The sequence below is a fragment of the Budorcas taxicolor genome, chromosome 3 (assembly GCF_023091745.1).
Source record: "Budorcas taxicolor isolate Tak-1 chromosome 3, Takin1.1, whole genome shotgun sequence".
Taxonomy (NCBI): domain Eukaryota; kingdom Metazoa; phylum Chordata; class Mammalia; order Artiodactyla; family Bovidae; genus Budorcas; species Budorcas taxicolor.
Window position 1 is genome coordinate 104,010,054 of NC_068912.1, and position 16,802 is coordinate 104,026,855.

The following is a 16,802-nucleotide window of genomic DNA, read 5'->3' on the forward strand; positions in this document are numbered from 1 at the left end:
GCCTTTAGTGTTTCATCTCCTTTGTTTTCAAGAGAAGGAAACCAAGGCGAGGCACAGGAGAGGCCCCAGCAGAGAGATGGGTCTAGAACCCGGGAAGTGTGGCGTTCTGGAAGAAGAGGTGTCCTCAAGGTCCAAGGTGCCTTTGCTGGGGCCGTAGAAGCCGCGGTGACCGGTGTCCCGGAGAGGCTAAGGTACCTGTTGCTACGGTGAGGTGAAGGGAGCTTGGGGGAAAGTCGCAAGGCGCCCTTCCCCCGGGGCACAGGGTCCCGGAGTCCCTGGGGAGGGTTCAAGGCGGAGGTTCCTCTGGTCCTCAACTAAAGGGCCGCCCCCACTGCCTTCACTCCCTGGCCGCCACTCTGAGGGACAGAGAACCCGCTACTCCCCGCCTCAACAAGTCGCTCGGAGCTGTCTGCGGCTGCCTGACACCCGCTTCACCGAAGCGGGGGCCCTCTCGGAGTCCCAGGGTACTATTTGCCCCAGCGGAAGGATCTCGCGCGCATAGCCGCGGCAGTGACCGCAGAGGGGCAGTGACCGCAGAGGGGCAGTGACGCCGCCGACGCCGTACCGGTGGCGCAGCGACGTCGCGGGAGGCGGGGGCGGGGGAGCTGGTCGGGAAGTAGTTCCGGGTGCGCGGCCCCGGATGTTGGCTGGTCCCGCTGCCGCCGCCGCTCTCGGCGCTGCTCCGGGCCTCAGCGGCTCGCACCAGGCGCCGTTGGGACGTTTCCCGGGGGGCGGAGACGCACACAGCGGCCGGGGGCTCGGCCGGGCCGTCCCGGCCTGCGCAGCCTGAGGTGAGCGCCCGCCGCCGGGGCGGTCGGGCTGGGGCGGCGGGCGAGGAGGCGGGGCCGGGGCATCTCCCGGGACGCAGGCAGGGGCTGCCCTCCGCGAGACGCCCTCTCCGTTCTCTCAGCTGCGGCCGCGTCGCGGGGCAGGCGGCGGGCGGCGGGCGGGGCAGGGGGCCTGGGCCCAGGCTGAGGCCCGGCGAGCGGCTAGGGCTGGGTTCCTCCCTCCCCCGCGGCGCTTCTCAGCTGCTGCTGCCCCTCAGCAGGGAAGCGGCGGCTCCGCGCCTCCCGCCCCTCCCCCAGGCGGGGCCCGAGGGAGCTAGACGGGATTCCCGGGGGCGTCGAGTCCGAGGACAGTGCCCTCCGTTTTCTCTCCGTGACCTGACCCTGGCCTGGGCTAGCCCCCCTTCCCCAGCGCGATGCAGCTTCTTCCCTTCAAGCTCCGGGGTGCTTTTTGGCGGGCGAGGCGGCCAGCATCTCGCGCGTCGGGGGTGCCCTTCGGGGTGGGGAGGCCGGTGCGGGGGGCCTATGTTCCCACCCATCCTGTCGCCGTCCTCTGTCGGCATTGGGCAGAGGCAGCAGTTCCATGCGGACGTGTTGCTGTCCTGTGTGTGTTGCATCCTGCCCACGTGGTAGGGTGTCTCCCCCCCCCCCCCAACCCCCCTCCAGTTTGCAGCTGGTGAGGAGGGAGGTTAAAGCGGGCTGGTTTTTTCCTCTGTGATTTCCTCCGGGTGGCGTGGAAGGTGTTAGGGTCAATTTGCTGTGCCGAGGACGACGGTTGGTCAGCTGGAAGAAGCAAGACTTGTACTCTCTGAGATTGAGACCAGTAAGGGACTTAGTTTCATTGACATTTTCCCCTCTTCCTTGAGCTGCTCTTGTTCTTTTCTCTACAGTTTAATCCTAAACAGAATAATAAGCTCTAGCTGCTGATGCATTGAGGTGTATAGTTTTCACTTACCCGTTGTACTTTTTTGTGTATGGTTGGCGAAGATTTTTCTTTTCTGTGTTGTGCAATCCACGTCTCTGTTGTTCCTGGTTGGATTCCTGAATGAGCTGAGTTGGATTGACCAGGGCGTTAGAGATTGATGGGGCATCTGCCTTGTCTTTTTCTGACATTTATTTTTTCTTTCTGTTTTGTTTGCCAGTGAAACAGGCATGCATGGCATGGATATGTTATATGCATAGCTCTTTACTTGCAAGGCAGCACTAGATAAGTTTCAGTGAGTCACTCATTTCGTGGGTGCTTTTTTATTTCACTTTCCCTCTCTTGCTATTGAGTATCATTGTACTCTCTGGTTTTTGAAACGTGTGTTTTGAGTAATTTCTTTTCCTTAATGTCTCTTCCAGGTTAAGGTTTCCATCTTCCTGTGTTTTGCTCTTTTATGGCCACAGATTGCTCCCTTAACAGGGAACAGGCCACAGTAGCAGTGAGGGAAGCCTTTTATTTCTCCTAGGCTATAAGCAGATACTTACAGATGAGCAGTGAGCACCTCTTCATTTTTATGTTTGGGTAGCATCTAGAGATTTGATTGAATTTTTAATTTTTTTTTTTTTTTTTTAGGTTTCGGTTTTCTTTTTGTGTTTCTTGAAGTTAAGATGAATCTTGTTTTTGGTTTTGTGTTGCTGAAGATATGAGGGCTTCCTCATGCTTTTATTAGGTATGTTTTTGGATGAGGTCGGGTGATTTCGATGATTCTCTCTCTTTTTTAAAAAAAATCTGGTACAATTGTTAGTATAGTCTCCTTCTGTGTATGTAAAATGAAAATACTTAAAGACAGATTCTATCTGCCCTCACTATGCTAAGTATGGGTGGGGCAGTGGAAGATAAAGAGTGTTCTGATACATTCTGAGGCATATTTATTAAGTCAGTATTTGTGTACTTCTGCAAAATACTGTGCTATATGTGAAGTAGTCTATGTGCTATGTATGAAGAGACACAGGAAATAAAATATGCGGTCTGCTCTCACTTTCGTTGGGGAAAGAACATATAACATGCATTATTCAGAATTCCATACATCATCAAGCTCCTAGTTGGGATAACAGTGCAGCCAAAATCAAAGGTATAAAGTGAGATTTGGAGAAATTGAAATTTTCAAAAGGCAAGAGATGTATTCCAGGAGAGTGAAGGGGTATTTACCAAGACATACACTGACAGTGTATCAGTACAGAAGATATCAAGCAACTTGATTGGCATAGAGCATCTTGTTGGTGAATTATAATAATAAATGAGTTTAGGCTTGGTAGAGTAGGTATTGATGGAGGACCTTATTAAGGATATATAGTTTAATTTGGTGGGGTACTACCGTGGGTTCTAAAGATTGGGAGTAAGATGAAGCATATTATTCCTGAGGAAGATTTTCATAATTAGTTGAGCATTCTGGAGGAGGGAGACTGACTAGAAGGCTCTTGAAAAATTTTAGGAACACGCTGATGAGGGTCTGAGATAAAATGGTGATTGGAATAAAACAGTAACTAGCATTTATAGAGTACTGTATGCCAGGTACAGTGTTTTAAACTATATACATGTATTTAATTCCTAAAATCTTTATAATAAGGTGTTGTTATCACTATGAAGAAACTGAGGTACAGAAAGGTTTAGTAATTTGCCCTAAATCCCGTAGAGAGTAAGCAGCAGAGCCGGAATTTGAACCCAGGCAGTTCTACCTTTGAGCTCATGCATTTAGTCTTTAAATTATATTGTCCTGTGAAACAATGAATAGAATATATGAGAGTGTATGTTTGAGTAAAAATTAATTTGAACTTAGTGATATCTGGATGTGTGTCAAGGGAAGAGGGCAAATTAAACATTAAAAGATTAAAGGCTAGAATTTTGGGAGAATGGCTGATAATGATGAGGAAATTAGGAAAGTGCCACTATAAAGATAAATGAGCCAGGGTGGGTAATGGTCAACACTTAGATTGTATACGATCAATTTTTCAATAAAAGATTAGCCTCCTGCAACTCCTGGTGGTCTTTTCTGCTTGCTGGTTTGACTCTGGAAGGGTAGGCTAGTTTAGTATTAGTCTAAGCAAAACAATTAGAAAAACAGATCTGCTCAAAAGAAAAAATGTGTAGGAATTATTTTGGTTGAGCCATATCACCGCTTTCCAACCTTAGCAAAGATAATCAAGATTTGAATCCTGTAGTGTATCACTGTAAGATGATGTGAAATGTAGATTGTATATTAAGCAGGGCTGTATTTGGTAGTAAAAAAAAAAAAAAACATGAGTAGATGAGTGTTGGAAGGTTAGTAGTATGATGGTGAAAGAGCTTTGAGGTTTGGAACTGTGGGTGACATTATAGGCTAATAGATAAAGCATTTCTGAGAAGAACCAGGAAGTTCATCAGTGCCACAGAAGCCAAGGATAGGAAGGGTAATATGGTTCAGTTCAGTCCAGTCGCTCAGTCGTGTCCGACTCTTTGCGACCCCATGAATTGCAGCACTGCAGGCCTCCCTGTCCATCACCAACTCCTGGAGTTCACTCAAACTCACGTCCATCGAGTCAGTGATGCCATCCAGCCGGCTCATCCTTTGTCGTCCCCTTTTCCTCCTGCCCGCAATCCCTTCCAGCATCTGAGTCTTTTCCAATGAGTCAACTCTTCACATGAGGTGGCCAAAGTACTGGAGTTTCAGCTTTAGCATCATTCCTTCCAAAGAAATCCCAGGGCTGATCTCCTTCAGAATGGACTGGTTGGATCTCCTTGCAGTCCAGGGGACTCTCAAGAGTCTTCTCTGACAGCATAGTTCAAAAGCATCAATTCTTCGGTGCTCAGCTTTCTTCACAGTCCAACTCTCACATCCGTACATGACCACTGGAAAAACCATAGCCTTGACTAGACGGACCTTTCTTGGCAATCTCTGCTTTTGAATATACTATCTAGGTTGGTCATAACTCTTCTTCCAAGGAGTAAGCGTCTTTTAATTTCAAATGCAGACTTAAATTTCAGAAACAATGATCGTTATGAAAAGACTATTGAACTGGGACCAGGAGGTGATTTGTAACCTGAGAATTTTGAAAGGAAGGATAAGAGATTCCATATTTTTTTTCTACAGAAGGTGTTGTAGAGATGTTATGGTCTGGTGTGGTAATTCTTAGTATTTTCTCCTAATGTTTCCTTCAGTCTCATTCTTGTCCACATGTCAGAGCTGCTCAAATATTAGAAAACTCACTTTTTTTCTTTAAAAAAAGGAACAACCTTGTGTTCTAAAGCCAGTGATTTTATACTTTAAAGGTTCTCTCAAACTTACTTTTCTTTTTTAAAAAGTTTTATTGACATAATTCACATGCTATACAGTTCACCCATTTGAAGTGTACAGTTCAGTGGCTTTTATTTTATTCACCAAATTGTGCAGCAATCATCACAGACATCATCTCAAAAGAGAAAGTCTGTGTCCATTGGCTGTTACTGTCCATTTCCCCTTCATTCCCCAGTCCTAAGCAAGTGCTAATGTACTTGGAATCATACAACTCATGGTCTTTTGTGTCTGACTTTTTTTACTTAGCGTAGTGTTTCAAGGGTTATCCATTTTTGTATTGTGTCAATGTCTCATTCCTTTTTATTGTTAAATATTCTATTGTATGGGGGTTCCCAGGTGGTGCAGTGGTAGAGAATCTACCTGCCAGTGCAGGTGATGTGGGTTCAATCTCTGGGTCAGGAAGATCCCCTGGAGGAGGAAATAGTAACCCAATCCAGGATTCTTGCCTGTAAATCCCATGGACAGAGGAGCCTGGGGGGCTGCAGTCCACGGGGTTGCAAAGAGTTGAGCATGACTAAGCACCAGCACAATTCATCTTCTGACTCTGCCGCCTTTTATTTCTCTACTTAGCAGTTGATGGACATTTGAGTTTCTTACTCTTTTATCATTGTAATCCTCACCCTGTCAACTCCATCCTGCTTATGGCTTTCTTTCAGATTGTAACCTCTGCTATGCATTCTGCTAGGCACTGGGGATATGGCTCGTGAACATTCATATAGTGTGTTTTTGGCTTACATATGTTTTCTCATGTGTTATCTGTGTATCAGGCAACAGCCCTGTGAGGTAGGCAAAGTGTTTTTTAAGGTGAGCAATTTGAAGTTTAGATTAAGTGACTTGCCCAAGATGAAGTCAGTGATGGAGCAATTAGATCATCTTAGTGCATGTCTGTTGCTATTTCCACTGCTGCTCTTCTAACTTAAAGGAGCCTCATGTGAATTATTGGAGAATTAGGTTGGAAAATCCCGTTGCTTAGGGAATGAGTAACTTTTAATGTTAAACTTCAGGATTTAAAATGAGATTTTTCTTATTGCATTTTGTCACTTGTGATTTAGATAAGTCATTTCATATTTCTGCCTTTCTTTCAGAACTTTACCGGGGATTAATGTGATGATGATGATGATAGAGGTAGTGATAATAGCTAACATTTTCTGAGGTTTTACTATGGGCTTCAGAGTGTTCTGACTATATTTATTATTCATATATTCCTCACAACAACTCTGGAGGGTAGATCTTACTATTACCAAAATTTTACAGATGATACAGGTACAGAGGTAGGTAAATTGGCTAAGGATATGTAGCTGGGAATGGAAACAGCCAGGGTTTGGACCCCTGCAGGACTCAGTGACTCTTAATCACTGCAGTGTGCTGTTACTGTGTTACGAATTAACAGAGGGTAATGTTTCAAATAAGGATATGACCAGAATATGAAGATGTGATTTTGAGTGTGGTTGGGGAAATAAACAGCAAAGTTAAGTTGACTTTTTATCCACATTTCTTTTAAATATCGGTCTTTCCACAATGAGGTACCATTTCACACCAGTCAGAATGGCTGCGATCCAAAAGTCTACAAGCAGTAAATGCTGGAGAGGGTGTGGAGAAAAGGGAACCCTCTTACACTGTTGGTGGGAATGCAAACTAGTACAGCCACTATGGAGAACAGTGTGGAGATTCCTTAAAAAACTGGAAATAGAACTGCCTTATGACCCGGCAATCCCACTGCTGGGTATACACACCAAGGAAACCAGAATTGAAAGAGACACGTGTACCCCAATGTTCATCACAGCACTGTTTATAATAGCCAGGACATGGAAGCAACCTGGATGTCCATCAGCAGATGAATGGATAAGAAAGCTGTGGTACATATACACAATGGAGTATCACTCAGCCATTAAAAAGAATACATTTCAATCAGTTCTAATGAGATGGATGAAACTGGAGCCTCATACAGAATGAAGTAAGCCAGAAAGAAAAACACCAATACAGTATACTAATGCATATATATGGAATTTAGAAAGATGGTAACGATAACCCTGTATGCGAGACAGCAAAAGAGACACAGATGTATAGAACAGACTTTTGGACTCTGTGGGAGAGGGAGAGGGTGGGATGATTTGGGAGAATGGCATTGAAACATGTATAATATCATGTAAGAAACGAATCGCCAGTCTAGGTTCGATGCAGGATACAAGATGCTTGGGGCTGGTGCACTGGGATGACCCAGAGGGATGGTATGGGGAGGGAGGTGGGACGGGGGTTCAGGATTGGGAACTCATGTACACCCGTGGTGGATTCATGTTGATGTATGGCAAAACCAGTACAGTATTGTAAAGTAAAATACAGTTAAAAAAAAAAAGAAAAAAACAATTTCAAAGAACAGAAGAGAATGAACAGCCAGTTTGACAGGGACAAGAAAAATAAATGTTTTAAAACACAACCCCCCCCCCACCCCCCCCCCCGCCAAAAATAAACATCAGTCACACTTCAGTGTACAGAGATACATGTTGGTAGGCTTCCAGGTACCTTTTTTCCTGTTTATCCCTGCTAATATAATAGCCTCTTAAATCAGAAATTGTATTTTCAGTGTTCTTCACTGTCAGCTTTGTTAGTTACTTAGCTTTCCACATTGCCACTGTTCAGAAACCTTGGCTTAGGACAGCTGAAGCTTACTATAACTACTCTCCTCAGCCTTCCTTTAGCTATGAATCTTTTTCATTTTGAACAGTTAGCCTTTCAGTCCTTAATGGAGGTTTTCTTTGCCTCCTCCACCCCAAAACTCAGGAAACACCACGGAGGCATTTTATAGTAACTGTCAAAAATTTTGACCATCTTAATTGGCATAAATGGATTTTAGTGCACGAATAACAAGAACCAAAGCTTAATATTTTGGTTAAAGAGATTGACTTATACTGAAATTGGAAAAGGCATCTGCTATACAGGATTTTGGATTTAATAGAATTTGTTATAACCAGATCAGCAAGGCATTATTACTGTGGGCCATCTGCTGGGATATGGAAATAGCTTTGTTATTTGGAACCAGATGTATTTATAACAATGGAATTCTACTTATTTTAAGTAATCTTTTTAGTTAGGTACCTTTGGCTGCTGTTTTACTTGGCATGTCAGCTGATAACCTGAGAATGCAGTGTTTTTCAAAGTGATTATTTTCTATAGAATTGAGAAAAAACAACTGAAATGGAGAGCAAATGAGACTCATATATGGTGTCTAGTACTGTAACAAGAGAAAATATAGGGGAGATATGAATTTGATATAAGATAATTAGGACCGTATTCAGTAAGAACTCGGGCACTGTCAAGTTTAGTTTCCAACAATTATGAAGCTACTCTGGTTGCTCTCAGGATTTTACTGTAATCTAAGTGACTTCATTTTGGTATAATCAGACCTGTATTAACATTGCCCTAGTCTCACTTTCCCAGGTAAAGAAGTCTGTTACGGGATGCAGTAAGAGACACTATTGCTTGGAACATAGTCCTAGAAAACTCTTTTGAATTGAATGCTAATAATTTTGGAGATGGAGAAAGTCCTTGGGTGGAAGTTTTTAGAGAGAGTCTGTAGAAATCTGATATATTGACTGTCTTTGTTTGGGCTGCTGTTACGTAATGCCACAGACTGGGTAACTTATAAACAACAGAAATTGATTGCTCACTGTTCTGGAAACTGAAAAGTCTAAGACCAAGTGCCTTCTGGTGAGGGTCTCCTTCCTGGGTCATAACTGATGCTTTCATGCTGTGTGGAAAGGGCAAGGGATCCCTCCTGGAGCCTCTCTTATAAGAGGCTAATCCTATTTATGGAGGCTCTGCCTTCATGACCTAGCCACCTCCCAAAGACCCCACCTCTTAATATCATGTTTAGGGGTTAGGATTTCAACATAGAAATTTACCTGGAGTACAAAGCTGAAACCTGTAAATGAATTCTACTAAACAGAGTCCTGCCCAGAGGTGTGTAGTGGTGTCAAGGATATAAGATTGATCTTCTGATTGATTGGTAAAATGTGGTGCCAATGTGACCTTATTAAAGATTTCAGAAGTTGGAATTGGTTTTTTCCTAAGGCTGAGACCTGGCCTTACTGTGGAACATAGATTTGTGAGAGAATGGGTGAGTGGAGGAAGACTGCTAGAACTCCATAATAACAATTTCAAATTCTGTTTGCTTATAGAGAGATAGGATTGGGAGTGGGGTGCAGTGAGATCCTAGATTTTGGCTGGTTTGTATATGGGAACTAAAATGTTTCTGTGGCTTGGCTGTACGACTGGGAAATTAGAGACATGGCAGTCAAGTATGCTGCAGTCCTGAGCAGGTTGACTTTTCTGAACGAAGATGGAGCAGACTGTCATGGCAGGAAAACGATATATGTGATTGGGTCTGTGAATTTGTGACGTGCTTTACCTGTCTACCCTGTGTAAGGGGCTGTTGATGGTATCGTCTCATATGTGTGTACCTAGATAGGAATCACTGTCGGAGTGGCATCTGTGTGCATCAGGGCAAGTCAGGTTTTATGTTTGTTATAGGGCATGTGTGTATTGGAAAGATATCCACCTTAATGTGAATACTACTTTATGAAAAGCTTTTTCTCTGATCTGTTAGATTTTGGAGCCTTACTCAGTCCTGTGATGTAGGTAAGGCAACTAATAGTTCTTTTGACAAATGGAGAAAATGAGACACACGCTGAGACTGACATAGTGTTACTCAGTTATATAGAGCAGAGACAGTGGCCTGGATCCTGCATTCTGTCTCTAGTCTTGTACTCTGCAGTAGAAAGCTGACAAGATTTTTATGAAGAACATACTTGGATTTTTAAGGTAGAAATTCAAGTTTAAGAACATCAAAGGACCTGGGCTACTTGGAGTAGAACTTGTCTTGTGATGATGTCAGACTGAGGGACAAAAACTGTTGGGAGCAGTGTTTTCCTTTGTTAAATTTGGATCCTTTTCCAGTAGTTGGATATATTTTTACTTCATCTTGCATTCTTTGTGAATTCTGAAGGTAAGTAGGAGATGGAATCAGAAGGGAAACATAAAAGGATTACTAAATTGCAGATTTGGTCTTATTTTTATGAAAGTATACATCTGTAAAATTTAGCGATTGAGAAATTGTACCTGGAACATGATTCTACCGAGGATACTTGGGTTACTGCCATAGTGTGAATCTGTTTTCTCTTGTGCAGTGGGCAGGGAGAGTTACAGTATATAAAGAATTTTTAACTCCATAGAAAAAAAGACTGGGAAAGGAAGTATTTTTACATTAGGTAGTCTTTATTTTCTCCTTTGGACCTGTTTATATTTTTTAAGTTCTCTACCATGAGCAGATAATAATTTTTATAATCTTCTGTTTTCTGGTTTTTAACTAAAAATAACCTGATTTTTATGGTTCAAATGAGAATTTGAAAAATGTGAAGCATGGCACTTTTGAAGAATAGTTTAAGCACTTGGTATTATAAAAGTATTTTGTGTTTTGGTCAGTTATATTAATAAATCAGTTTTATAAATTATTTGATTATACTTTTATAGGTCAAGTTGTGGGTGTATTAAATGTTTTGGGTTTTTCTTTGCATTAGAAATTTGTCATTTAGCTCTGCTGATCAATAAATTAATTTTAGTCCCAAGCAACCAAGAACTTGGATTTACATATAAATAAATGATATAAAAATAGCACTTTTATAGAGTGAAAAACTAGATTTAAGAATCTACTCATTAGCTTTCATTTCCTTTGCAGATTTCTAGTAAGAAAAACAAAACTTAGTGATACTTTATAAAGTACTTGTTTTCATCCAGCAACATTGGACTCAGTTTTTCTCATTTGTTTGCTCATTTATTCAGCGTCTAGTATGTCCTGGGTACTGTACTAAAAGCTGGGGACACAAGTAACTGATAGGGTCCCTGCCGGCAAAGATGACCACTTTTGGTTTGGGAGAGACATCAGAGAGATATCCTAGGCATATGGAGACATCTGTTTTTTTTCTGTTTTCTAGTTTTTAACTAAAAAGGCAGCATGAGTAGCTTATTTCTTTGAAGAACTTAATTCTTTTAGTGGTTTGGTTAGATGACTTTAAGAGAAGCTGATGGCTTCATAATTATTTTTTCTTACTACAAAATACTGAAAATCATTGACCTAAAGAATTTCCTTATCTAAGGAGCTTTGCTTGCAGAGGTGGATGACCTATGTGTTTGTATCTGTTCTGCTTTGGGAGCATAATTAAGAGACCTTGTGTTGATTCTTCCAGAATGGATACAGTGTCTTTTTTTTTTTTTTTTCTTTTATTCTCTCTACTGGTGATCCTTGAGCAATAAGGGTTTGAACTACACAGGTCCACTTGTATGTGAATACTTTTCAATAGTGACTGCTGCAGTACTACACGGTCCATGGTTTGAGTTCAGAGATGCAGAGGAACTGCACATACGGAGGGGCAGCTGTAAGTTATAGTCAGGTTAAACCTCACATTATTTGGATCAGCTGTACTAATAAATGAAAGGATATTTCATATTTGAGCTTAATTTTAAGAATTTAATGTTGTATCAAAAGTTACCTTTTGTCTAATATAGATATCCATATAGACATACATCTTGAGTTAATCTTTTATTCAGGCCAGTGAGATATCCCACTAAAATGCTTGATACAGTCATTTACCTACTCTTAGAATACCTGTAGTCACTGTAGCTGTAAGGTAGCTTGTTTGTTACTAGCTCTAATTGGGGCAAAATTTGCTTCTGACTTCATCTCTTTTTCCTTTTCCTTTTCTGTGCAACATTGGAGACCTAGTTTGCCTTCTTTAACAAGATAACTCTTCACATATTTGAATGTGATTATTCATTCAGCAAATATTTTTTCAGCACCTACACATTCAAGACATAGTTCCGGGCATTGTGAGAGATCCAAAGGTAGTTAAGAGGCATAGTCTCTTCTCAAAGAACTGATGTAGAGAAAGAGTCAGGGTTTTGTTGAAGAGAATGGTTTTGCTTATGACCTGGAAAGCTTCTTGGAAACAATAATGTTTGAAATAAGATAGTGAGAGGGTAGTCTACTGTGAGCACATAATCAGAAATCTAGAGGTGAGGCGGAACAATGCAAGTTAGAGAAGTAGCAAGAAGACTCAGCCTGGCTGTTTCACAAACTGTTCTCAAGGATATTGAAAACGTTCATTATTGTATTCTCAGTGCCTGGAGAAGTGTTGGCGGGTAATAGGGGCTCAGTAAATGTTTGTTGAATGAATGGTTACATTTGGGAAATACAGAATTTCTTGAGTCATAAAGCGCTCTAGGATATAGAATACTTTGGTAAGTCCCTTAGAAAAGTATTTGACTCAGACTTTCTTGATTATGGAATGCCTGTTAACAATTTTTAAAACCCTCTGGAAAATATTATACTGGGGTCTCTATGTTAGAGCTGACACGGAAGGCTGGAAAGTGTTCCCCGTCCCCCCACCCCCAAGCTAAACACACCCATTTTCTTCAGTCATTCTACATTTGGCTTCTAAACTCCTTGCCAGTCTGATATCCCTCCCTGCAAACTTTCTAGCTTGTAAGTGTTCTTAAAATGTGGTACTCAAAACAGAACACAATACTCCAGTTGTGAACTAACCGGTGAAGAGTGAATGGGACTGCTCCCTCCTTGATCTCGATACTGTTCTTCTAATGAACCCTAAGATTGTATTTTCTTTTTAGCAGCTGAGTCACTGTCTTGGCTCATACCCAGTCCTCATATTAATTTACAAGAAGTTCTTTGAGTCAATTCAGAGAGATTTCCTATTTAGTAGAGCTAGCAAATGAATGCCATCCCACCTTTTTTTTTTCTGATTGAGTCTAGGCTGTTTTCTCAGAAGTACTAGTCATTCTTAAGCTTCCTGAAATGTAAGGAAAAAAGAAAAAGAGTTGATTGTACAGTGCTGCTGGAGTAACATTAAAGTCCAGCTGTACTGCTGAGTGCACTCAAAGCTAGATAAAATGTAATGAATCCCTCTATACCTATTACAGGTTTAATAATTATTAAGCTATATGCCATATTTGCCTCAACTGCCTTTTTTCCTTTTTCTCTTTTGCTTGAGTATTTTAAAGAAAACTGTAGACATTGTCTTTTCACCCCTACAAAGCTTAGTATGCATGTCTAAAAAATATAGACATTTTCTTACATAACCATATGCTATTATTGTAGCTAACAAAATTAACTATTTCCTATTAGTGTTGTCCGGTGTCAGTTCATAGTAAAAAATATCCTTGATTGTGTTTTTTTACAGTTTTTAATTGAGTCAAGATTCAGACAAGGTCTACACATTACATTTAGTTGTTACTGTTGTCTTAACCTGAGTTCCCCCCTTTCTTTTTGACATAATTTCATCCTGTCTACTTCTTTGGATTTTCACGTTTCTGTACCAAGTTCTGTTACTATTACTTTGGAAATAGCTGTAAGAATTTTCCTTCATTTATAGCAATTTAGTAAATGTTTTGGACTATTATGTACAAAATATGTGCTCAGCATTATGGCAGGTAGAATGGTTAATTTGACGTGTGCCTGGCCTACTAGGAGGCCTGCAATCCAGTGGCAGAGACAGGTACATACGGAAAAATAGGAAAGAGATTATTTGCCTTTATATGGAGCATGCCTTGATTATATCACCTCCCATTTATTTTCCTGGTAAGTGCTGCTAGTGGACATTACTTCAGTCATGTCCTGATCAGAAACCCACAGCTGATTTTTGTCTCTGATTCAATCTAAACTATACTGTTTCAGGCCTGGCAGTCAGTGCTCCACTAATACTCACCTTTACGTAAAGTGAAACTCCTCAAAGCACAAATACCTTTTTTTTTTTAAAGACCAAGTTTATATTGTCATGTAGAATTTTTCATTTCTCAAGCAAGATTATAGACATTTTGAGAGCAAAAGTCTTTGTATAGTATTGGAAAACTTTATAATTACTTTTGAAGAGTTCTGGCACTTAACGTCGGTGGGCCTGCTCTTACTGCCTACTGCCTTCCCAGAGAGAGCTTCTGCCAGTTAAAAGTAAATAATCCAATTCTGGATCTCTTACCCAAAAGCCTCCTTTAAAAAAGCCCATTCAGTCAGTGATCTGAGTCACAGACGGCAGATACATGGTTTGCATGTTGTCACTTCCTGATCACCATGTCCATGGCGAACTACTAATTTCTTGTTTTTTTTTCAGACGTGACCTTCTCTTCTCAGTGTAGCACTTCAGGCAACTGCTACCTATTGAACATAATTGGCAGGTGATAGGAAACCTTTCTGCTATCCCAGTCATAAAGCAGTAGTTCCTGAATTAAGCTGTGCAACCAGAATCACGTGATACTTGTAATTAATAGATTCCCTAGGTTTCACCCTAGACTCTTGAATCAGGATTTCCAGGAATAGGATAGAAACGATTCTTAAAAGTTGGCAGTGGTTTGTTAACTGGCTTTGGGGACCAGATAGGCAATTCTTATTTTGTTAAAAAGCTGTAGCAGTGGAGACTATAGCTTCCCATCTTTCCCAGTTGTAGTACAGTATCTCATTCCTCTAACAATCATGATGTTCCGATGTGTTCAATTTACGTTTCAGGGGTATGGTGGGTCTCTTGCTTTGAATTATACCAGGCGAAGCACATGAATCAAATGCCTGAGATAAAGATATGGGAGCCAGAGAGGTGGCATCTTGGTTTTCTAAATATAACTGAGCATAAATTTAAAGCCTCAAAACTGTTCAGTCCTCAGAGCTTCTTCTTTATTTAGTGAATACCTTTAGAAGTTTGAAGTGAAAGAGTTCAACATTTTTGGAGTGAACAGGTCTTTAGAATTTTTTTCATATTTCGTGTATATTCTTTAAAAATTTAAACATATAATATGATTTAGCTTCATATACCTTTGTCAGATTTTTTGTGAAAGTAAATCTACAAATTGGGGAAACATTCTTTTTTAGACCACATGATTTGATTTTGGGACTGGAAATTGTGGTTAAGTTATTGAGCAAGGTAGGGAGACTGAAGTTTCAAGATTATCCAGTGAGTTAATAACAGACCCAGAAATAGAATCCTGTGTTATTTGCTTGGGTTATGATTTGGTTTGAAGAGGGCGGCCTGTGATCTGTTTACATAAATTTAGGGGTTTGGAAGAAGTTATAGTTCTGTGATGTTTAGCCAAGAAGCTCCCCTCCCCACATTTACCACATGTTTTATTGACACTAATCCTACGCTATAGAGGGTAAAGACACAGTTCATATTTACACTTCCTACTTCTAAAACAGTCTTGTAAAGCTGAAGCTGATTGTTGGTTTGCCTGCTTTTTTTCATCTTCTGTTATTAGAGAATAACAACATCTTGCCCTAGTGTTTTTTGTTTTTTTTTTAAGGGGGATAGGTGGTATAGCCTAAGTAGTTGTTTTATAGGTGATGTTAGAGTGGTTTCCTGTAGCATTTTTTCAGGGTTTATACAGATGTATACCTAAGTGTATCTTTGTTAAACATGTTTAATTAGTGTGTAGTTTGGAAATGGGGGAGCCCACCAGAAAATGAACTTTCCTAAACCACTAATGGTTGAAGGGGTTATAGATTTCAAAGTAATTGCTATAATAGAGTTGCTTTCTGATGAAGTCATTACTTTTACTCTGCCCTTTTCCATTTTGTGGAATAGAGTGTGGTGGGGGGGAGGTTCCTATGGCACTAGTGAGGAAAGAAGCAGGAACTTACAGAACAAGGCAATATTTGTGTGTGAGTGTGTGCTGAAACTTGTGGGCAAATTTAAGAAACTTAGGGAAAAAAACAAAGGATCCCCACCCCCCCACCATCTTTATTGAGATAAAATTCACATACCATACAATATACCTATTTAAAGTGTAAAATTCAATTTTTTCTAAACATTTTCATAGGGTTGTGTATGTTTCCCTCTCCCTCTAAAACAAGCCCCACTCTTAATAACAGTAAGTCCACTCTAGCTGCCTCCCTGTGCTTAGTCACTCAGTTGTGTTCAACTCTTTTCGACCCCATGGACTATAGCCCACTAGGCTCGTCTGTCCATGGGGATTCTCTAGGCAAGAATACTGAGTGGCTTGCCATGCCTTCCGGCAGGGGATCTACCCAACCCAGGGATCGAACCTAGGTCTCCCTCATTGCAGGCGGATTCTTTACCGTCTGCCTACCAAGGCCACCTGCCTCCCTAGCTCTACGAAACTACTAATTAACTACTAACCCATAATCTAATTTAATATAAATTTGTCTGATTTGGACATCTGATACAAATGAAATCATGTAATATATAGTGTAGTTACTGGCTTCTTTCACTTAGTATGTTTTCAAGGGTCATTTATGTCATAGCATGTACCATTCCTTTTTATTGGCAAACATTATTCTGCTGTATGATTATAACATCTTACTTATCCATTCATCAGTTATTGGGCACTTTGGTTGTTTCCACTATTTTGCTGTTATTTAATGCTGCTATGAACATTTGTGTATAGACTTTTCTGTGATGGTATGTTTTCATTTTATGGGTATATTCCCTGTAGAATGGCTGTGTCATATGGTTACTCTATGTTTAACTTTTTGACAAACTGCCAAACTTTTCCAGAGTGGCTACACTGTTTTACATTTCCAGGACCAGTGTATGAGAGCTTCAGTTTCTTCAAATCTTTGCAACTTTTGTTATTGTCTGGTTTTTTTTTTTTGATTATAGCCATCGGAGCTGAAGTAATATCCGATACTTTAGTATCTGATTACCTAGATGAAGTAGTAGTGTGATTCTGATATGCATTTCCCTAATAACTAATG

The 16,802-nt window shown here is 40.9% G+C and overlaps 1 protein-coding gene across 2 annotated transcripts in view; it reads left to right on the forward strand.

Annotated features, from left to right (window-relative positions):
• The first annotated feature begins 644 nt into the window (after positions 1-644).
• FOXJ3 (forkhead box J3) overlaps positions 645-16,802 on the forward strand; it is a 149,231-nt gene continuing 133,073 nt past the window's right edge. For both annotated transcript variants that reach the window (XM_052637053.1, XM_052637054.1), the window contains exon 1: positions 645-791. The gene's annotated coding sequence lies outside the window, so the exon portion shown is untranslated. The remainder of the gene's footprint in view (positions 792-16,802) is intronic.